The sequence below is a fragment of the Mauremys mutica genome, chromosome 3 (genome assembly GCF_020497125.1).
Source record: "Mauremys mutica isolate MM-2020 ecotype Southern chromosome 3, ASM2049712v1, whole genome shotgun sequence".
Taxonomy (NCBI): domain Eukaryota; kingdom Metazoa; phylum Chordata; order Testudines; family Geoemydidae; genus Mauremys; species Mauremys mutica.
Genome location: NC_059074.1, coordinates 154,480,101 through 154,504,335, shown reverse-complemented (window position 1 = coordinate 154,504,335; position 24,235 = coordinate 154,480,101). Strand labels below are relative to the sequence as shown.

At 44.5% G+C, this 24,235-nt stretch overlaps 1 protein-coding gene across 1 annotated transcript in view; it reads left to right on the top strand.

Moving 5' to 3' along the window:
- The window catches only part of ALK (ALK receptor tyrosine kinase), a 576,734-nt gene that overhangs the window by 378,712 nt on the left and 173,787 nt on the right, over positions 1-24,235 (top strand). The gene's annotated exons all lie outside the window — the stretch shown is intronic.

Below are 24,235 nucleotides of genomic sequence, written 5' to 3'. Positions count from 1 at the left end.
AAGTACAGGAGGTGGGTGGCTCAGCAGATTGGGCTGTTATGTGGGAGATTTTTCCAAGTTGTTATGGTTTACTATACTGCCACCTAGTGTATGCTTTAGTGTATGATACTGTGAGCTGCGTCTTTACTGTGTGCTGTTTATCAGAGGCATGCAGTAGGTTTGGTTCTCAGGGATTTTCTATCAAACTCCATTCATATGTATTTAGACCCTTTGAGGTTCTTTTTTGAGTTCTGGGTTTGAATTAAACCAATAACAGTGTTTATGGGTGAAACCAGAGGTTTACACCTGGTTTGGAGTTGCAAAACTGTGAGTTTCAATGTGTGACCATAATAAATCAGACCAGGTTCTCCTGAAAGGTAAATGAACATTATAAAATCTTTGCATGGCAGAATTTGTAATATGACCTCTGAACAGGGCAAGCTTTGCATAATTTCAGCTTTGTCATGCAACTTTTGTACAACTCTTGTGTTTATAACAGATACAGCCATGTACATTGCAGGGAACAATTGTGAAAATACATGAGATCTGCAGCTGCACTGGGGAGAGGTCCATAGGATAGCAAAAGGAATTCTAAGTGTTTGTGCTGATGATTTATAAAAGCTTTTAGCCTACAGCTGCAGTGTTTCTTCTTGCTTTTGTGAGCTGACCTGTATTGTACTATGCATCAAAGTGATCACAGAGAGGGACACTTTTGTTACATGAACTTTCTAGATGAAATAACCTTTTTCTAGAGATAATCCCAAAGCAAATCTCTGGATACAAACACATGAGCTTGGGAGAAGCTTGTATCCAGATTTGATCTTGATGGGTCCGCATCACTACATTTTCCTGATATGAAAAGCAATTTTCACTGAAAATTTGAGCACAACTCAGCAATTGTCATATCACCATGTCCTCCAATGACAAAGTCTGGGGATAATCCTGATCACATATCAAGGGCCTCTGTCCATTATTCCATAGAAAGGCTATGATGCTTGATTCTAATTTTGATGTTGTACAAGTCATTGTCTTTTTGATGTACAAACAAGATGTTTGACACAGTATACATTGCTGTTGGAAATTAGTGATTTATATAATCACACATGGGATTTGTAAGCCTCTAATTTATTGCATTAATCAGTGTGCACCGAATCAGTTTACAAAATGCATGTAAATCAATTTAATCTGTCACAATAATTGTCAATGTAATTTTTAATGTAAACTTGACATTAATTTTAATTTCCATACCATTACTTGCTGAGAAAGCAATAACTCAGCACTTACATAGCACCGTACAAATAATAATCAGTGTTTTGGTCTTCCATGGAAGCCTGGGGGTGCCATCATTTGAACTAGCGGTTTGTGAATATTTACACATTTGAGAGATTTGTGTAATTTGGAGAACGACATCCTAGTCACACTGGTGGCTGGCACATGTACACCAATTGCATTTTTGGTGCAGTGTTTGAGTCAGTTTGTGTGGGAGAGATTTTGGGAGGAAGGGTGCTTCTTACAAATAAAAGATATAATAACAAGAAGGACCTGGAGACTTAATCAAACAGATGCTGTGTTAGCATGTGGCAAGGATTCAGGTGACAATGTCATACTGAACACTGATTGCTTGTATTTGCAGTCTTTACAAGAACACCTTTCATCTGAGTCTCTCTCTCTGTGTTACAAACAATAATGAAACCTCTCAACCCCTGTGAGGTGATGATATCCCCGTTTTACAGACAGAGAAATGGAGGCACAGAGAGAGGCAAACTGATTTGCTCAAGGTCACAGAGCAAATAAGGGACCAAACTCAGGACTCCTGACTCTGATGCCTTAAACTGGTGGTAGTTATTCCTCTTGGTGACAATTCAAGAACCAGACCTATTACAAGCTGGGAAACATGTGATGCCTAGTTTGGTGAAGTGCCTAAGAGAAATGATGGAGACTTGCTGCAGTTGACTCCCTTTCACCATCTCTCTTCTTCTCATATTTAATGCTTTAGTTTTATGAATGAAAATGGATGGCTTAAGGGACTGGAAGTGGGATGCTAAGTCTTTCACTTCCCCATTTCCAGGCTGCATCTCACGGACTGTAAAAGAGGTGGCGACTGAAAGCCATGACTTATCTGCAGGCGGTTGAGTGGCCTTCATGAAATAAGTTGATACATTTCAATCCAGTTTCTAAGGGTAGTTCACAGAAACTGCTGGCACTAAAACTGGACTGAATGGACATGGGGATTGCATCTGTGCTTTTGCCTTCCTTAAAAGCAGAGTTGAGGAGTTCAGTGCAGAGAAAGCTTGCACAGCTGCTGCCTGTGCAGTAGCTGCCTGGTAGACAGAGGGATTTGGTCAGCAGGACTGTAAATCCAGTGCTTTTTACCAGCTCTAAATTCGCTGGTTTTGTACAGGTCCATTGGAAGCATCTCTCTTTAATTAATGTAATGACTGTTACCCATTAAGAACTCACTGGCACTGATCTCAGTGGGCTTTGTAATGTGTTGATGCTTTGGGACTGTGGCTCACTAATTTTATCCCTACTAAATGCTAGGAGGAGGCACTTCTATCCTCTTTGGGACACCTCAGTGACGGACTGCTTAAAATTATATTGGTCATTAAAAAGGAACAGTAATTACACTGGGGTTGGCGTGGGAGGGTTTAGTCGAAATACAGCTGAGGGCTTTTAATACAACTCCACTTTCATAAGAATCCTGCTGCTGCTCATAAAGTAATCTCACAAAGTGGGATGGTGAGACCAGAGTCATTTCTTTGGTTAAGTACAAATTTTAGGACAGTTAATATTCTTGCCAACTGAACTTTCGGAATGTAAAATCTCTGTGAATTATAGATAAAGTTCCAAGGCTTTGAGATATTGCAGGTGTGTGAATACTTATCTTTAGACCTTCATTATAGTTAGTGAACTGCATCCCCATCCTATTAAATTAACACCACAGGAGGGCTAGAAGTCAGGTATTTTAACTGCTGTCTTTATAGACTATATAACAGGTATCCACTGCTCTTGGACACAGCATAAGTGAACTATGCCAGAGGGGGGAACATGGGCAGTTTAAGAAGACATGAGCATATGCCAGATACAATGTCATTTATGGGTCAGATTTTAAACCAGGAAAGACCTGTGTTCCCCAAGATGGCTGATCTCACAAGATTTCTATTATTCAGGGCTGGAATCCCATGCAAACAACTCATGACCTTTGTGCCAATGAACCCTTGCCCTGACTTGGTCTTGAACTTTATAAATACATTGAAAAGACCTATGAGATCACATCTGGTCCACTTCCTGCCCGAGGCAGGGTTGTTCCTTACAGTGTATTCTTCCCTGATTTTGCCCAATCTAGTTCTCAATGTTCCAAGCAATGAGGTTTCCACCACAGCTTTGGGAATCCATTGCACAGCCTAATAGAGCTCTGTGTCAGGGAGTAGTTTTTGAAACTCAGCCTAAATGTTCTCTCTTTTGGCTTCATCCTATTTCTCCTAGGTACTCTTGGTACTTTATTATATAGTTAGGTAGATCCCTCTATCTCTTTGATGACCCTTCAAATATTTGCAGGCTTCATCTCATGTCACTTAATACTGTCTCTTAGCCAATCTAGACCTAATTAGCCCTTTTATTCTTTTCTCCAAACCTCAGCATAAAACTACAGTTACACAGACCTGATTGCCACTTTGTTGGCCAACATCTGTGTGTTTTTCTGTAAACATTCCAGATCTACGTGTCCTTCAGGGGTGTTCAAGGTTTAGTGCTGAGCATATGTGCAGGAAATGGCCCTTCTTCTTGACTTTGGTGTCTGGGGTCACCAACCCGTCAGTGGTTTTGCCTCTGGAATTATTTTGTTGAGGCAAAGCAAGCCCCAGCTCCACAGCAGGGCACAGAAGAGTGAAGAGCTGCTCCCACCATGGGTTGGCTTTGGATTGCAGAGACAGAGGTAGTGTAACTAGTGAGCAATAGCATCCACCCCCGGCATCAGTATTCTCCAGTGCAGAGAAGCAGGGGCATGTGCTACAATGATTTCCTTTTTCATTAATGGAGCTGAAAGCTGAACAGCCTGCAACAATAGACAGACATCCTTCCAGCCGCAAACCTACCGTATGTGACCAAAGACATTCCTCTTCCCTAATAGCAAATGGTCATATGTGATTTCATTTCACTCATGCCTGAGTCTCTTACTGTTGTCACTCCATTTTAGAGAGAGGTGAAAATTGGGTCCAGGAAGGTGGTTTATTGCACTTGCTAGATACAGACATAGAGGAAGGAAACTTCCTTTCCACAGTTTTATATAGTGCAGCTCAGTCCTTACCAGTAACACCTTCTGCTATTCCATTCCAGGGCCAGTCCCTTGCACATGGTGTATATCAGGGGTCGGCAACCTCTGGCACGCAGATCGCCAGGGAAAGCCCTTGGCGGGCCGGGCCAGGTTGTTTACCTGCCATTCCAGAGGGTTAGGCCGATCGCGGCTCCCACTGGCCGCAGTTCACCATCCCAGGCCAATGGGAGCAGCGGGAAGCCGCGGCCAGCACATCCCTCGGCCCGCGCCATTGGCTTGGGACGGCTAACTGCGGCCAGTGGGAGCCGCGATAGGCCGAATCTGCTGACGCGGCAGGTAAACAAACTGGCCCGGCCCACCAGGGTGCTTATCCTCCTGAGCCGCGTGCCAGAGGTTGCCAACCCCTGGTGTATATACACCACTCTTGTCTGTTGCATGGAATTGCATATGCTTTAGCACCTGTGATTACATTGCTCCTTAGTGGCTTATCTGCACAAGGGGCATACCTTAATGCAGTACTGCTGAGAGCTAATGGAGAGATGGTGCTTTTAATTATGCTAGAAGAAGGTTGCATTTTATGAGCAAAAGATGCTGAGTTCTATCTATGAAGATGCTCGTGTTCAACTTAGCTAGTTATGGAGATGCTTCTCTGTGTCTGTAGGTTTTGTTACATCATGCCTTAAAATGCACCTCAGTCCCAATATGGAAACCAATAAAAACATATGATTGAGGGAGATGGCTGAGGAGCCATTACTATCAGGTTCAGAAAAAGGTCAGAAAGACGTTAATAGAAGGAACAATACAGGGGTAAGACTGTATGAGACAAGCAATCTTCGCTGACCTTTGCTATATCTGAATTTATTTTATTTCCTGGACAGTTGTGATCCAGGGGATGGGTCATTGGAATAGGAATCAAGGGACCTGGCAACTGTTAAACCGCTGTCTTGGTGTGTTGTCTGAAGTAAGTCATTTAACCAGTCCATGCCTCCATTTCCCCATCTGTAAAATTAGAATATCTTTCTACCATGCTTTGAGACCCGTGGATGATACTTCTACTTAGCACGTATATAGTTTTTAGTATTTCTGCTGTTTGCGTTGTGGTGCCTCAGTTAACCAGGATGAGACCGACAAAACTCACTTTCATTAATGATCTGATCAGGACTTGAACAAGGTCTCTTGGAGTCAAAGACAACTGCAGTCACACTGTTCATTCAGATCCTTACTCTTTCCAGTTGTAGGTTAGCCTGTATTACTCTTTTCTGAAGCATTCGCTTCATGCTTTCTTTCTTCGTAGCTCTATTTTATTTTGTGTGCAATTCCATATGTTTGGTTGACATTGAGAGAAAACCAGTGCTCAAGCCTGTCACTGCTTTCTATAAATAAACCTGGAGATCTTAGTTAGCCACTTCATGCCTCTGTAAGCATCAGCCCCACGCTGCAAGCAGCATTTATCTTTGAGTGATTATTAACCACTCCAATTAGAGCTCCCCCCATGCTAAATTAACAGCTGTGTAAAATGGATTGGAGAACTGAGAGGTGTGATAGGATGTCAGGGGTGTTAATGAAAGTTGGACCAATTTTTTGGAAAGTCTATTTTGGAAAAGTACAGGGCAAAAAGTATGCTTTGCCAACTTTTTTTAGGATATTCCTTTGTTATATAATATGGAGCTCTGTGATTTGTTTTGGTTAGCACTGAGTTGCCTGGTGGCATTCAAAGTGTTTAGTGTTAGCTAATTAGGTTCCAGTGGTCCTACAGAGAAGAGGGAATCAGACAGCTGTTTCGCTCTAAAATTAGAAACAACCTGCAGGAAGGTGACCTGGGCATTTGAACCTGAACACCAAAGTTCACAATTCCAGGTGGGTCATATTCAAGACTCCAGTTTTTTTGTTTTCCATAATTTCCATTCTTTTGCTGTTGTTCTATAATTAGAATTCCATAATTCCAAGCTGTTTCTTTTGAGGTTCTTTCACTTTCCTCTAAAAGATCTGCACATACCATATTTCACCAGGAGTGTGGGTCTGAGCATTAATTTCTCCACAGCTGTAAACTGCGTAGGTGCCGGTGAGTAAACTGTTACTAATACATGCTAGAGGGACACATTGCTTTCCTTGTAGAACTCTCTGTTGCAGTTACTGTTGTTTGCTGCTGATTACTATTAATTCTCCAGTGTGTTGTTTGAGTTCAATGATTAGTAAGCAAATAACAGAAGAAAATGATGCATTTTGTGGGAAGCCCTAAGAAAAATAATAAAACCACTTAGTTTTTGTGCAAGATTAATAGGGAAGTATGCTCTGAGGTGGTTTATTATACTCAATTATTTGTTTTCTCAAGAACAATGAAGATAAATTTAGCCTGTCAGCCAACTTTCCTAATTGAAAAAGGGAAAAGTGTAAAGTATAGGTACTTACATGTTCTAGTTCCTTGTTTAATTATAATTTTAAGAAAGCTACATGTTATTACCTCCAGAAAAACTTTGTCTAAAGAACTTTAATGATGCTCTCATTGTAGTTTCTTACTTTATTCTTTACAAACATTAATGAATTGATTTTTCACAACACCCCTATGAGTTGAGATGGTATTGCTTTCCCCATTTTACACTGAATTGAGATACACAAATTAAAACCAAATCATCAAATTTTGTATGCCCAGTTTTAGAAACTGAAAACCTGGTTTTTTGAAAGTATTTTTATAGCACTTTATATGTTCAAAGCCCAGCCCAAATTGATCTCAGTTGCAGCTGTGAGTGCTCAGCACTTATGCAAATCAGCCCCAGGGTCTCCAGTTGGGCACCCAGAAAATAAAGAACACACAATTAGTGATCACCTGGAAAGAATTTGGCTTAAGTGACTTGCCCAGTAGCACACAGGAACTCTGTGGCAGAGGAAGGGGATAGAATCCAGTTCTTCAGGGTATCAATCAATTGCCTTCACCATGAAATTGCTCTTTCTCTTCCTGCAGTTCCCTGCCTCATTAACTACACACCTTCCAACTCTGCAACAAAAAAGGCAGGAGTCCTACAGACAACAGTCTCCTTTACTGCACAGCCTTGTTCTACCCAGAGAGTAGGTCCAGCCTGTTCACTGAATGAGGCAGGGGTCCTGTGGGAAAAAATGTGTAATTTAAAACTCTGTCACAATGTGTTTGCTCAAAGGGGCCAAATGAAGATTGCACAGGCATCCTTAATTCTGGCATTTCCTAACTTCTGAGTGCTTGACTTTGCAAACTTAATGTTCTTTTAACCTGGATTTGGGTGGGGCATTTTGTCTGTTTGGAGTGGGAGGGGTTCGGATGTAATTTCCTAGTCTTTTTTAGAACTTGAAAATTGCATAAACAAAAATGTAATCATAGATCATTAGCAGGGTTAGGATTTTCATATCCACAGCACAGGCCTCTATTACTTTAGCTAATGGAACAGTAGGAGGCTGTTCTCTTCTGTGTGGACCTGCCACTAGAGGATGAGGGAGACACATGCTCTAACAGTGGTCGTCACAGATAATTACTAGACAGCAAAGGAAGGCTGAGACTCACCAATGATGGGTTCAAGTTCTGGAGGGTTGTGTTCTCTAGTGGTTTTAGACTCTTGTGCCTCTGTTTTCCCTGGCCTGTTCCTATCCCTCGCCTGTTCCTATCCCTCTCGTCACAGATCCTGCCCCTGTCCTCCCCATCCTTTCCTTTCCCCGTCTTACTTTCTGCCATTTGATTTGATGACATTACTTAGTGTGGGGGGTTATTTATTTCCCTAATCCATTCTTTCTCTTCTCTCTCTGTTACTTTCCTCGCTTTCCTTTGAGACATTGCCAAGTCATTCTCTCTTGTCATTGGGTGTTTGTACCAAGTTGTGTCTTGCATTTTGCCCTGACCATAGTTTGAGTAGGTCTCCTGATCTCTTCAGTTAGGGCTTCCCAGTTTTTGGTGCCTGCCATTGCAAATGTGCTGTCTCCAGCCACCAGAATTTACTAATCATCTTTAATTTTTAAAGGTTGAGAATTGGAGGCCCAGAATGATAAAGTGACAGGTCCAAGGTCACACAAGGTATTTCTACACAGTAGTTGAGAGGTAGTTCCCAGTTCAGGTACAGGTACACAGGCTAGCTCTGCTTGAGCTAGTATACTAAACTTAGCTGTGTTGGAGGCAACAGCACGGGTGCCTGGCTGCCAGAGTACAATTCTGTCCAACCCCTAGGTATGTGCTCAGATGGCTAGCTCGAGCTGCTGTTATCATAGCCAAACCTATTTTTAGGTGCTAGCTCAAGTAGAACTCGTGAATGAATGTCTACCCATGCTGGGAATCATACCACCCAGCTGCTTTCTAGACATCCCCACAGTGAGTGAGTGGCAGAACTGGATAAGAGAAAAGAAGAGTCCTGACACTATATTTACTCTAAGCATTAGACCAGGGGTGGGCAAACTTTTTGGCTCAAGGGCCACATCTGGGTGGGGAAATTGCATGCAGGGCCATGAATGTAGGGCTGAGGCCAGGGGGTTGGGGTGCGGGAGAGAGTGTGGGGTGTGAAAAGGGTGCGGAGTGCAGGAAGGGGGTTGGGGCAGAGAAGGGGTATAGGGTATACGAGGGGGCTCAGGGAAGGGGGTTGGGATGCAGGAGGGGTGTAAGGTGCAGGAAGGGTGTGGGGTGCGGAAAGGGGTTAGGGTGCAGGCAAGGTGCGGCAGGGGGCTCAGGTCAGGGAGTGTGGGGTGCAGGAGGGGTTCAGAGCACGGGTTCTGGCCTGGCACCAATTACCTGGAGCAGCTCTGGGGTTGTAGCGATGCACACTGGGGCCAGGGAAAACTCCCTGCCTGCCCTGGCCCCACGCCGCTCCCAGAAGTGGCTGGCACAACGGTCCTGTGGCCCCTGGGGGAGGGGGAGCAGAGGGCTCCGTGCTCTGCCCTCACCTGCAGGTACCTCCCCTGAAGCTCCCATTTGCCATGGTTCCCCGTTCCCGGGCATTGGGAGCTGCGGGGGGTGGTGCTTTCGGGCGAGGGCAGCGCACGGAGCCCTCTGGTCCCCCTACCCCAGGGGCCACAGGGACATGGTGCTGGGATCCCACATCTGGGATCAGCACGCAGCCCGCGGCACCACGGGGGTGGCAATCCTGCGGGCTGGATCCAAAGCCATGACAGGCCGGATCCAACCCAGGGGCCATAGTTTGCCCACCCTTGCAGTAGAGAGTACACACTCTCTTGGTGTTTAATGCCAGCATTAAATCTCTATATGCTCTGTTTTTAAACACCTCTGATTCAGAGACCTCTGAACTGCCAAAGAAAGAAGCAAATGGAATTGAAAAGCCAGTGATGAATTCTCCTAAGACACAAGGAGCATCAAGGAGGGTTTCAGTTTTAATTACCAGATTAGGGGCTTCAAAATCCAGAAATCTTTTTAAGTGGCATGCCTTGGCCGAGGAAAAGTAAATTAGAGTGCAGAGCTAGCCTGTTAAAAATATTTTTGACATGCTAATTAAATATCATACAAATCTCTCTCTTATTTGGGAAGAGTGTGGGGAAAGCTAATCAAGGAAAGCTTCATACGTAGGTATTTCCAGAAGCCGCTTGCTTACAAATAAAAGTAAAAACTTTTACCCAGCACACATTAATGCACAATGGAATGGGTTGATACAGAACTGTGCTCCTGCCTCTTAGAATGGAAGCAGTAACAAGTGCTGGGCCCATTCCTGCTTCCATTGAAACCAATGGTTATGTTCCCATTGCCTTAAATGGATAGGATGAGGCTCCTGCTGAGGAGTATTTTAGCAAGTGGAATGCTGACAGACCCCACACGTTGGCAGGCGGGACCAAACGGGGGATCTCTGGCACTTAGTGCATGAGCCAAAAACCAGCTGGCTGGCTTTTAGCTCATGCTGTAGAGGTTCATGCACTAAGCTCCAGAGGTCCCCCGTTTGATCCTGCCCACCGCCGACTGGAATCTGTTGGCGTTACAAGTGGGGGCTTATCCGGGATTTCAACTGTGGGAAGTCTCTGAAGCTCGGGACATGCTCCCTCAGCTAGGGGAAGTATGTGACCCACACACCTTCTGGGTGTGGTGTTCTGTCGCATCTTGTGGAACCGAGACCACTTAGAGAGAGCAATTAATGACACAGGCGCCAACTTTTTTCTGCACTGGTGGGTGCTCATGCCCCCGCCCCAACTCCACTCGTGCCCCAAAGTCACTGCCCTAACACCACCTCTCCCTGCCCCTATTGGACCCCTCCCCAAATCTCCACCCTGGCCCTTCCTCCTCCCCTAAGTGCGCCGCGTTTCCCCTCCTTCCCCCCTCCCTCCCAGGCTTGCTGCACAAAACAGCTGTTTCGCGGCTCAAGCGCTGGGAGGGAGGGGGGAGAAGCAGGACGCGGTGGTGCGCCCGGGGAGGAGGCGGAACTTAGGTGGAGGTGAGCTGGGGCGGGGCGGGACAGGGAGCTTGGCTGCCAGTCAGTGCAGAGCACTCACCAATTTTTCCCCATGGGTGCTCCAGCCCCGGAGCACCCACGGAGTCGGCGCCTATGATTAATGAGTCTGCTTTACAGCCTTAGCTAACAGCCAGTTGGCTTTTAGCTCATGCAGCAGAGGTTCAGGCACTAAGCTCCAGAGGCCCGAGGTTCGAGCCTGCCTGCCGATGACCAGGATCTGTCAGTGTTACATGAGCACTTGCTCATCCATAAATGTTCAGCAGCATGCTCCTTCACTTTGGGTTCTTGCACACTTTACTTGTGTTTGCAGAGCCGTAAGGGCCTGCTTTTCAGAAGAACTGAATATCTGCATATCCCATTGGCTAATAGTTATTACTCTGTGCACTCATTCAGACTCTAATGCATTTAATCCTTTCCCTGCTGCATGTGGATGTGCTGGTCCAAAAAGAGATTGGCAGCAGTGGGAACTGATGGCTCAAGAGTTTCTGTGGGTTTTACATCGACGTGTTCTATGACTCTGCTGCCCTTGGATTATCCTGCCGCAGCACCATGGTAGATCTATAAACTCCAGGACATCTTCTTAAATGTCTGGATACTTTTCAGCATTTCCCTTTTTACTCCTATGACCAAGCTGGCAAGGCAAGGGGGATTGGGCAGTGAGTTGCAAGTTTCTGTTCCATGTTCATCCGAGATCAGACAGAAAGGGACCACCCCTCTAGTCACATTAACAGAGGAACTGATTGGGCTGTGAAGAGGAGTTAGTGGATATCCTTACTTGCCCAGCTGCACAGAGATTAGGTAAAATTTGTATGATCAGGCGTGAGTTCAAATCATGTTATTCATGTCCAGAGCCTGGCATTGGATTCCAGTATTTACCAAATTAAGGAGTGATTGGAAGCAGGACCTGTGAGGTTCTAAGTCTGTGCAGGGCCCCCAAGCCATTGTTTGTTTCTCCTTTCCTTGAAATGTGCCATTTTTTTTAATGTTGCTGATTAAATAATAATTTATAAGACACCGAGCCAGCTCTGGTACAGCTTAATGACTAGTGTAATTTATGGATACCAACAGCTACACAAACATTGCTGTAAATATAAAGCACGTCTCCCACAAATTTTACTTTGATGCCTGTTTGATATCATTCATTTTTTCTTCTCTCAATCACCTTTTGTACGTTAGTCGGGGTCTGCGCAAGACTCAGCAATCCTTTTCTCGCAGGCTCTCCTGGGATGAAGTGATTGGGGCTGGAAAATGAAAAGCCAAATTAATGTCTTTTTAAATATCAAATGGACATTTTAATTAAAAGCTAGTTAACCCCCCTTAACATAAATAAAAATGCCTCCATTAAAAAAAATAAACAAAAAGAACATTTAAAGTATAATTTTGGGAGGGATGCTTTTTGGTACATATTTTTTTAGCTACCTAAATCTTCTCCTTTGTCCAATCATTCCTTGTGTGTGTAGACACTGAATATGCAAATAGAAGAAGGGAATAATTCATCCAATGACACTGAACTGAGCCTAATAACTCACCCTGCTGTGATCATGCTATTTCTGTTCTGTGACCTATGCTACAAGCCCAGGTATGTGCGCGGCATAATGCAAATCTGAGCTAATTCAAATCTCATGTCAACGGAGATAAATGAACAGATAATATTAATGCTGCTACAAGTGCTGAGGACCTTGGTGTTGCATCTTATGTGTTAGTTAGATAGCAACACAATGCTCCGTAACACCATCCTGGGGCATTGATTTAATACTTACTTGACAGCAGAGGTGAAAGTAAAATGGAGCTCTTACCAGTATGGGGCCAGCTCTGGCCCCCCTGGAAGGGGCAGGGCCTTGCGCTGAAGGGGTGGGGCCTCGGGTGGAAGAGGTGGGGTTGGGGTCAGCGTCCCTCAGCCAGTCCATCTGCGCTGCTTGGCCTGCATCGCCCCGGGCTCCAGCAGCGATTTAAAGGGCCCGGGGCTCCAGTGGCAGCGGCAGCCGGAGCTCCGGGCCCTTTAAATTGGGGCCCTGGGGCAGCTACTTCTTTTGCCCCCCTCCCCCATTGGCGGCCGGGAGGTGGGGCAAAAGGGACGACGACATTAAAGCACTGCTGCGGCAGCGCTTTAACGGCGCTGCCCCCAGGTCCGCTCCAGGCACCAGCGCAGCAAGCAGGCGCTTGGGGCAGCCAACGGAATGGGGCGGCACGTCCGGCTCTTCAGCGGCAATTCGGCGGCAGGTCCCTCAGTCCCGCTTGGGGGGAAGGACCTGCCACCAAGCTGCCGCCGAAGAATGAAGCAGCGGCGGCAGAGCTGCCGCTGATTGCAGCTTTTTTTTTTTTTTTTTTTCCTGCTTGGGGCAGCAAAAACACTGCAGCCAGCCCTGGCTGCCCTTTTTGCACCCCTCATTGGCGGCCCTGCCGGTAGGGACCTGGCAGGGCCGCCGATGGAGGCACAAACTGGCAGGGCTGCTGATGGGGGGGCACAAAAGGGGCAGCGATGTGTAAGTGCTGCCACAGCAGCGCTTTAAGCAGGGTCCTTAAAGTGCTGCCACAGCAGCGCTTTAAAGTCAGCGGTACGGGCCGGTGCTGGCAGCCACCTTTTACCGGTACGTCGTACCAGCCCATACTGCCTTACTTTCGCCCCTGCTTGACGGGAAGAACCACCTACTGAGTCACTAAAGTCACTTCCTGCAACACCCTGGTTTTCCTCTGGAGATCTCCATATTGACCCAGTCCAACTCTCAGGGCTTGTCTACACTGGCAAGTTTCTACACAGTAAAGCAGCTTTTTATGCTCAAACTGCAGACGTGTACGCACTGCCATGCCACTTTGTGCACAGAAACTCCTGCGTTGCAGCGCTGCAAAAAAAACCAAAACCCACCTCGATGAGAGTGGTAAGGCTATTTGCACAGAGGCTCCAGCACCCCATTGCCAGTGTAGACACTTGATTGCTTTCTGCGCTGTCATTGGCCTCCGGCGCTGTCCCATAATGCCTCAAGTGACCGCTCTGCTCATTGTTTTGAACTGCGCCCCTCCCCTTGCAAAGCACCATTTCTGACAGCCATTGCTCGCTGTGCTGATCTGCTCCAGAACACAAAGCAAACCATTAATGTGGAATGCTCGTGCTGTGGAACACAGAGGGGTGTGTGTGTGTGTTTTGTCGGGGTTTCTCCCGCCTCAGGACTGGTTGCTTCCTGTCGCTCTCTGAACTTAAAGACAGCACGCGGACACACTCTCTGTCCCCCAAAACACACTGTCTCTCTCCCCCCCCTCCATACTCACACCACTCCTTGTCACACAATTCCCCACCCACCCACACACACCTTCAGTTGAAAGCATCTGGAGATGTGGTAGGATGCCCATGGAACAATGGGATTGAGAAACCTGCATCATGTGATGCTGTGCCTGCCCCAGGAGGCATTGCAAACCCTTCCTAAAGCACCCTGTGGCCAGTTGCACAGCGGGATAGCTACCACAATGCACTGCTGTGTTTGCTGTTTCAAGAGCTGCTAATGTGGATGCGCTCCAGTGTCACAAGGAGCACAGTGTGGACATTTGACAGCGGTTTAATTCCAACATTTTAATAAAAGTGGTATAACTTGTGGCACAGCAACTTGCCAGTGTAGACATACCCTTAGCCTGTGAAAACTGATGAGGTTTGATTCAGACATGGGAAAGGCTGTAAGCTGTATCTGTAGGAACTTCCAAACTGTAGATTCTGCAGGGGATAGCATGTTACAAAAAGGAAGATGCGCTGTAGAAGTGTATGGAGTCCTTGCTGATAAACTCTCAGGGTTGTCCAGTTTCAGCCACTTGTCTTGCTTCTGTATGTACAGTTCTGGTCTGTAGGAATGTCTTGACCCTTACAGACATACAAGCATAGCTTGCATGCTGCAAGTCAGAATTGCTGTAAGGCAATCAAAAACTATGAGCTGTCAATAACACAGAGCACCCTGTTTTGGAGCTGGGACCCTTTATTAAAAAGGTTTGGCATGTTTGTTTGTTTTCCTCTTCTGAATTTATTTGCACCATAAAATGAGTCTGACAAGAAATAGGAGTTGTTTTTCTACATGCTTCATTAATTTTTAGTTTTGGCAGGCAATATAAATAAAAGTATCAAGCGCACATCTAATTGAATCACCAGCAGTTCTCAACTCTCTGTAGTATCAAGGAACATGATGTAGCTTTGCTGTTTAGCAAGCATGGATGAGTCAGGCAAACAATGGCTCATTCTGCCAAGAGGCTTTGGGCTCAGTCTCTGATTTTACCTTTGTTATGTAAAAGTGGGTTGGAGTTGTAATAGGGAATTTGCAACAATGGCCTGCTTTGGATATGACATTCTTGAAAGGCAGGTCCATGACGTATGGTACTACAGGGGAGGGTCTCTGGTTGTAAGTAGGAAGCACAGACACTGGAGAGCAGGTGCATTCTTCTATAAATCTATCCACTTTCATAGATTCATACATTTTAAGACCAGACGGGACCATTGTGAACATCCAGTTTGACCCCCTGCATAACACAGGCCATAGGACTTCCTTGAATGGATTATTTCTTCAGGCCCAGCAGCTGTGGTTGAACTAAAGCGTATCTTCTAGAAAAACATCCAGCCTTGATCCAAGGCAGAATCGAAGAGGTTAGGTCCCCAGAAGATTTACAGTATGCAAAGTCAGGCTTATCATGCTGCATTACTTATGGCCACTCAGCTGTCAAAGAGACCAAAGGGGCCTCCAACAAGAGACTGCAAAGAGATGAGAGACTCCAGCTCACTCTTCCCTGGATGGCCTCTGATATCCTAAAACCACTCAAAGAGAGGGAGAACCTGAAAAAGTCTTGGCTCTGGGTTTAGCTGCAATATTTGGTAATCTAACTGGAGCTGGGCAAAACTTTTTCCACCAAAAATCCAGATTCAGGTCAACCAAAACATATCTGTCGAATTCACCAAATAGTTTTGATCAGAAAAAAATCTTTAAAAAAATTTGAATCATTTAGTTTCAACATTTTTTAAATAAAACATTTTGTTTTTTCCAATTTGGAATGATGGTTCATTTTGAAATTTCTGCAATTTCCTTAAAAAATAAAGAGTAAAAAGTTTTAAAAAGCACAAATGAAATGTTTCATTTTGGGTCTATAGAGGGGTGGTCTTCCCCTTAAGGACCTAAGGGCTGCAGCTGGTCAGCCCTGTCCCAATCCATTAGCCCCACCCACCACACCTGGGAGGATGATGTGGGACTTAACTAGCTGGCTAAAGAGGGCTGATTCCCTATTTCCCAAAAAACTAGGAAGCTGCAAGATGAAGGAGGGGAACTGCAAAGCTCTCCAGGCAGCAGAGAAACCTGGGATCCTACAGCTGAAAGAGCCACTGTTAAAGGAAGCTGAAAGCCAGTAAAGACAAGCAGGGTGGGCTGGGAAGAAGCTGCACAACTGGCAAGGGAGAATTCTCGTCCCAGCTCCTGAGGATTGATCTGACAAGACCCAAAAAATATGATTTTGGGACATTTAAGTTTTCTCTGGGCCCCAAGGTAAGAGCTTAACTCACTGTTCAAGTGCTCTTCTCAGAGTGCTTTATTAAACAGAGATGCAATGAAGTTAATTAGACTTTGGCTTTTCCTTGACTGGGCTGTTAAAGTGACATCATTGTTACCTTATCGAAGGGGAAACAGAGGTAAGTTTCAGTAGAGCCATAACTGGCCAGAGAGGTTCTCCAAAATAGCCGTGTCCATTTATAGGGTCGAACAAAACATTTTGTTTAACACCAAACTACTTTTTAAAAAACGTTTTGATTCAATTAAAACACTGAAAAATGTTTGTTTGCGGTTGGCCTGAAACTAATTTTTTTCCCCTGATCATTTTTATTTTTTGAACAGCCAGCAAACCAAAAAAGCCAGTTATGTGCATAGCGCTATTCCTAACCCCATTCATTGTTAATGCCATTTCATTGTGATAGCAGCCTAATAAATCCCATGCTCTGGGGCTGGAATCCAGGTAGCAGGAGAGAGTTAGCCTCTGGGGAAAGCAACCAGCCCTCCTATGCTCTGGAAGCAACTGCCCATCATGTTGCTTCTGGAGAATAGGCTCTTTGCAGGCGACCTCTCACTGTAACAATAGTGGAGAGATGTTCGAGCCTGCTACACTCATACATGGATGCTTCAAGCTGGTTTTCATTTTCGGGTGCACAGCTCCAGATTACATAATTGTTTAATACTGTAGTTTAACTAGTATAGGACTTTCCCCAGGCAGGATCAGGGCTTGCTTTCCACACAGCTTTTTTTTCTAAGGCAGGATATTGTGTGGAGACAGGAGGAGCAGGGTAAAGAAGGCAGAGCTGAAGCAAAAAGCAAATGGCCCAGGGCAAGCCATTTTTAGTGTGAGTCTACATTGCAATCAGAGGTGAGATTGGGTTAGCGTACCCATGCTAGCTTTAATCTGCCTAGCACAACTAAAAATACCAGTGAAGATGCATGGGCATAGACCCTGGCACAGGCTAGCAATGCGAATACTTACCCAGGATTCTGGGCAGGCACGTACAGCCCATGCTAAAGCCTGTGCTACTGCATCTTCACTATTTATTTAGGAAGTTTTTAACAAGTTTACAAATCCTTGTTATGTAAACATCAGAAACAATACAGTCATTACAACAGTTAGCTTTTGTTTAGAAACATTATACAGGAATATAGTCCTCATGCTGGATTGAGAGCCCTGGAGAATGAACTCTCTTTGTCCACAGAATAGGAGAGGCACAGAAAGCAGCAGTGCAAGCTTCCTGTAGCCACTGTCCCAACCCTGATGTACAGATCAACTGCGAGGGTGAGATGGTAAATCATATCGGCACTTGTCCACCAGGAACTAGACTGAGATCCACCAGTTCACATCACAGAAGCTAGCAACACCTGTCAGATGTAAGAAATGTTGGTGACTGAGCTATAATTGTTGGCTATATAGCACAACTCCTGATAACATTGGTAGGAAATTAATTGATGCAGGGCCGCCCAGAGGATTCCGGGGGCCAGGGGTCTTCGGCGGCGGGGGGCCCTTCCGTTCTGGGGACCCGCCGCCGAAGTGCCCAAAGACCCGCGGCGGGGGCCCCCCCGCCGCCGAATTACCGCCAGAGCGGGACCGCCGCCGAAGCGCAGCCCGGTCTTCGGCGGTAATTCGGCAGCGGGGGGGGCCCCCGCCGCGGGTCTTCGGGGCACTTCGGCGGCGGGTCCCGGAACGGAAGGGCCCCCCCCCGCCGAATTACCGCCGAAGACCGAGCTGAACTTCGGCGGCGGGTCCCGCTCTGTCTTCGGCGGTAATTCGCCAGCGGGGGGTTGTTCCGCTCCGGGGCGGAAGGACTCTCCCCCTCCGCCGGCGAAGACCGGGAGCGAAGAAGCTCCTGCGCCCGGCCCCGCAAGAGTTTTCCGGGCCCCCTGGAGCGAGTGAGGGACCCCGCTCCAGGGGCCCCAAAAAACTCTCGTGGGGGCCCCTGTGGGGCTCGGGGCCTGGGGCAAATTGCCCCTCCTGCCCCCCCCCCCGGGAGGCCCTGAATTGATCCTGAATTGATGCTTCAAAGCAGTATAAGGCCTTTTCCTTGGGAGTGTAAGGGAGACACAAACATTTGAACAGTCCTTGTTTTATAGACACTTCTAAAATTCAGAGCCTTTCACATCACATGCTTGTACATTGAATTAGATATGCTGCCCCTTTCTACATACCTAAGACTGACAGTGCAGTACAAGCAGAGATTTGTTCCACTTTAACATATAACAGCTTATTCTACCCTTCTCATTAAAAGTAAGAGTGGCTATGCTGGGTCAGACCAATGGTGCATCTAAACCAGTATCCTGTCTTCTGACAGTGTCCAATGACAGATGCTTCAGAAGGAATTAACAGAACAGGGGAATTATTGAATGATTCATCTCCTATCATCCAGTCTGAGTTTCTGGCAGTCGGAGGTTTAACGACACCCAGAGCATGGGGTTGTGTCCCCAACCATGTTGGTTAATAGCCATTGATGGACCTATCCTCCATGAACTTATCTTATTCTTTTTTGAACCCACTTTCACTTTTGGTCTTCACAACATCCCCAGGCAACGAGTTCCACAGGCTAACTATGTGTTGTGTGAAGAAGTACTTACTTTCATTTGTTTATAAACCTGCTGTCTATTAATTTCATTGGGTGACCCCTGGCTCTTGTGTTATGTGAAGGGGTAAATAACACTTCTCTATTCACTTTCTCTATTCATGATATTATAGACCTCTATCATATCACCAGTCATGTCTTTTCTAAGCTGAAAAGTCAGTCTTTTAAATTTCTCCTCTCATGGAAGTTATTCCAGACCCCTAATCAGTTTTGTTGCCCTTCTCTGTACTTTCTTCCAAATCTAAAGTATCTTTTGAGATAGGACAACCAGAACTGCGTGCAGTATTCAAGGTGTAGGCCTACCATGGATTGATATGGTGACATTGATATTTTATGTCTTATCTATCCATTTCTTAATGGTTGATAACGTACTGTTAGCTATTTTGACTGCAGCTGCACACTGAGTGGATGTTTTCAGAAAAATATCCATTATGACTCCAAGACCTTTCTTGAGTGGTAACAGCTAATTTAGATGCTGTCATTTTACCTGTATAGTCAGGATTATTTTTTCCAGTGTGCATTACTTTGCATTTATCAACATTGAATTTCATCTGCCATTTTCTTGTCTCATCACTCAGTTTTGTGAGATCCCTTTGTAACTTTTCACATTCAGCTTTCGACATAACTATCTTGAATAATTTTGTATAATCTGTAAACTTTGCCACCTTTTCCAGATCATTTATGAATATGTTGAACTGCACTGGTCCCAGTACAGACCCTTTGGGGACACCACTATTTACCTCTCTCCATTCTGAAAACTATCTTTTAACCAGTTACTAATCCATGAGAGGACCTTCTCTCTTATAACATGAGTGCTTGCTTTGCTTAAGAGCCTTTGATGAGGGACCTTGTCAAAGGCTTTTTGAAAGTCCAAGTACATTCTATCCACTGGATCACCATTGTCCACATGTTTATTTACACCCTGAAAGAATTCTAATAGATTGGTGAGGCATGATTTCCCTTTATAAAAGCCATGTTAACCCTTCCCCAGTATATCATGTTCATCTATGTGTAGGATAATTCTGTTCTTTACTATAGTTTCAACCAATTTGACTGGTACTGAAGTTATGCTTACTGGCCTGTAATTGCCAGGATTGCCTCTAGAGCCTTTTAAAAAAAAATCAATGTTACGTTAGCTATCCACTGGTCATCAGATACAGAGGCTGATTTAAGTGATAGGTTACATACCACAGTTAGTAGTTCTGCAATTTCATATGTGAGTTCCTTCAGACCTCTTGGGTGAATGCCATCTGGTCCTGGTGATTTATTACTGTTTAATTTATAAATTTGTTCCAAAACCACCTCTACTGACACCTCAGTCTGGGACAGTTCCTCAGATGTGTTATCCAAAAAGAATGAATCAGGTACAGGAATCTCCCTGACATCCTCTGCAGTGCAGACCAATGCAAAGAATTTATTTAGTTTCTCCACAATGGCCTTATCTTCCTTGAGTGCTCCTTCAGCACCTCTATCATCCAGAGATCCTGCTGATCATTAGACAGGCTTCCTGCTGCTGCTATACTTAAAGAATTGTTTTGTTAGTTTTTGTCTGTTGCTAATTGTTCTTCAAATTCTTTTTTGGCCTTCCTAATTATACTTTTATGCTTGACTTGCCAGAGTTTATGCTTCCTTCTCTTTTCTTCAGTGGGATTTGACTTCCAATTTTGTCTCTAACCACCTCTTTTAATCTGCTATTATAGCCATGGTGGCATTTTTTGGTTCCTCTTACTGTTTTTTTTGTTTTTGTTTTTTTTTTAAATTTGGGGTGTACATTTAGTTTGAGCCTTTATTGTGGTATATTAAAATAGATTCCATGCAGCTTGCAGGCATTTCACTCTTGTGATCATTCCTTTTGCATAGAATTATGTTTGTAGTACTTCAGACTTTATATTCAGACTGGGAGTTGCAGTCAGAAGATAGCTCGTAAGAGAGCTGACTTGATGGATGACATTAGGGTGGTGCAGACATTAAAGCAGCAGTAGTTCTTCCTCTTGATTAGATAGATCAGGAGCAGGGCCGATGGGGGAGGGGGGGAAGCCGGTACAAATTATCAGGGTCCGGCAGTCCAGAAGGGGGCCCAGGGCCTGGCTTTGTTGGCCCTCTTTAGCCGGTCCACCCTTGCTGGGGGGCCCGAAAAAAATTTTTCACCAGGGCCCGAACCCACTCTCAGTGGCCCTGATCAGGAGACCTGGGTTCTCTTTCGACTCTGTTGTTGATTCCGTTCAATACAATGAATCAGTGAAGTTACTTCACTTCTGTATGCCTCAGTGTCCCCATCTATAAAATATAATTAATAGTAGGTAACCGTTTTTGTAAAGCTCTTTGTGGTCCTTGTAAAAAAATGCACTATACAAGTGTCTAGGAGTATCCCTTTACAGAAAGAAGCACGACTATGTTTTGAGCTACTGGTATTTGAAGTTGGAAAGTGGATTGCATGTTTCACTCATACAGAGCACAAACTGCAGACTTGTATTTCTTTAGGAGGCAGGAGACCTGGGCTTCAGATTTAGATTCCAAAAAAGATGCACAGAAATGTTACCTGAAGCTTCTTTTAAAAGGGCCACAGGAGCACAAGGTGGTGTGTGTGGTATATTGTGTAATAATGAGCAATACATTGACTTGTTAGACAGCCATGATAGGCATGCTGTGTTTTTAGCCCGCTCACCCAGGGCAATGAGGAGCCAGCTCTCATATGCTAAGAAGCTTAAGGTTAGCCAGTTCTTGGGTGGAAATTCCCAACCCCTCACCAAAAAAACCAAAACAAAAAACCAACAACCAAATGCAAGTGCTACAAGAACTAACTCAGTAGATTGTTTTTTCCCCTCTGAGCTTGAACTAATAGGGGCACAATAGGTAATGGTCACTTCTAGTCCATTAAAGAACTCGCTGCACGTTTGCAACAACTGAGGTATTGACCTTGGTGTCCTGGCCAGATTTTCACTTTGGTAAATAAATGTTCTGCCAACCTCAGTTCCCCTTGTAGTTTCAGAAGAAGTTATTCAGTCCTCTGAAAGCTATTGTTTTACAGCATAGCAGTACTATACAGCTGCTTCATTACAATACAGAATAATAATACTTTATTCTTATAGAGCTTATTTCATAGTAATGAAGGGCTGGAAGGGACCTAGAGATGTCATCAAGTACAGTCCCCTGCACTGAAGCAGGACCAAGTAATCTCGACTATCCCTGACAGGTATTTGTCCAGCCTGTTCTTAAAAGCCTCCCTTGGAAACCTGCTCCAGAACTTAACTATCCTTATGGTTAGAAAATTTTTCCTAATATTTAATCTTAATCTCCCTTGCTGCAGATTAAGCCTATTACTTCTTGTTCTCCTTTCAGTGGAAATGCAGAACAATTGATCATGGTCCTCTTTATAACAGCTCTTAATATATTTGAAGGCTAGTATCAAGGCACCGCTCAGTCTTCTTTTCTCAAAATGAATCATGCCCAGCATTTTTGAATTTTTGCTCATAAGATATTTAGAAAATCTGCCCTAACATTTGTTGCTCTCCTCTGGGCTCTCCCCAGTTTATCCACTTCTTTCCTAAATCGTTGTGCCCAGAATTGAACAAAGTGCTCCAGCTGAGGTCTCAACAGTGCCGAGTAGCTTGGGACAGTTACCTCCTGTGTCTTACATATGGCACTTCTGTTAAAACATGCCAGAATGATATTAGCCATTTTTGCAAGTGCATCGTATTGTTGACACTCATTCAGTTTGTGATCCACTATAACCCCCAGGTCTTTTTCAGTAGTTCTACCACTTAGCCTGTTATTCCCATTTTGTAGTTTTGCATTTGATTTTTCTTTCCTAAGTGAAGTGCATTGCACTTGTTTTTATTGACTTTCATCTTGTTGATTTCAGACCAATTCCCTAATTTATCAAAGTTGTTTTGAATTCTGATCCTGTCCTCCACAATGCTTGCAAACCCCCCACCCCCAGCTTGGTATCATCTGCAAATTTTATAACCATACTCTCCACTCCATTATCCAAACCATTAATGAAAATATTGAATAGTATCAGACCCAAGATTGTCCCATTCAAGACCCCACTAGGCACACCCTACCAGTTTGACAGCAAGCCATTGCATTGATAACAACTCTTTGAATATAGCAACCACTGTATAGTAATTCCATCTAGAACATATTTCACTAGGTGGCTCATGAAACTGTCATGTGGGACTGTGTCAAAAGCTTTACTAAAATCAAGTTATGCTATCTACTGCTTCTCCATCCACTAGGCCAGTAAGGAAATTAGGTTGGTTTGGCATGATTTGTTCTTGATGAATCAGTGCTGGCTATTCCTTAAACCCTGTTATCCTCTACATGCTTACAAATGCATTGTTTAATAATTTATTCCAATATTTTTCCACATATCAAAGTTAAGATGACTGGTCTATAATTCCCTAGCCCTCTTTGTTCCCCTTTTTAAAGACGGGTGGTATGTTTGCTCTTTCCCGGTCCTCTGAAACCATGCGCCGTGAGTTTTCACAGATAATTGCTAGCAGTTCTGAGATTGCTTCAGCTAGTTTCTAAAGTACCTATGGCTGCATGTCATCAGGCCATAAAGACTTGAATATATGTAACTTATCTAAGTATTCTTTAGACTATTCTTCCCTATTTTTGCTTATGTTCATTCCCCCTTGTTGTTAATATTAATTGTGTTGAGTTTCTGGTCGCCATTAATCTTTTTAGTGAGGACAGAAGCACAATAGGCATTTGCCACATCAGCCTTTTAGATTTGTCATCATTTATTAGCTCTTCTTCCCCACTAAGTAGAGGACCTACAGTTTTCTTCATCTTTCTCTTCCTCCTAATGTATTTAACAAACCTCTTCCTCTTTCCTATTATGTCCCTTGCTAGCTGTAACTCATTTAGTGCCTTAGCCTTTCTGATTTCATCTCCAGATCTCAAAGCTCTTTACGAAGGAGGTCATTATATCCTCATTTTACAGATGGTGAAACTGAAGCACAGAGATGGTAAACGACTTTCTTAAAGTCGCAAAGCAAATTGATGACAAATACAGGAATGGCACCCTGGTCTTCGGACTCCCAACCTGGTGCCCCAGGCCCATCCATGCTATGTTCCTGCTTTGCAGCAATGAGTGAAGTGAATCCAATAGACAGCAGGGCAGGTTCTGCTCTGACCCACCTGTGTAAATCAGGATTATCGCCGTGGAAGTTAATAGAGTTTAACTGCTGGTATAGCTCTGGATTTACTAGTAATATTTGGGAGGTACTCAGTAGTATAAATGAGAGCAAAATTTGACTCACCGTCTGGCCTTCTCTTTGGACCCTTCTGCTTGCAAGGTGTTATAACTGATATGGTAAAATAAGGATACTTAAAGCAGGCTAGACGATTGATATGTTTCTTTAGAATAATTTGACACACTTGCTGACTAGCATATAGGGTATATGGTAACTAAAGTCTTAAACAAGGAATGTACATTAATACACAACTCCAGTACCACCATTATCATCAGTTCTA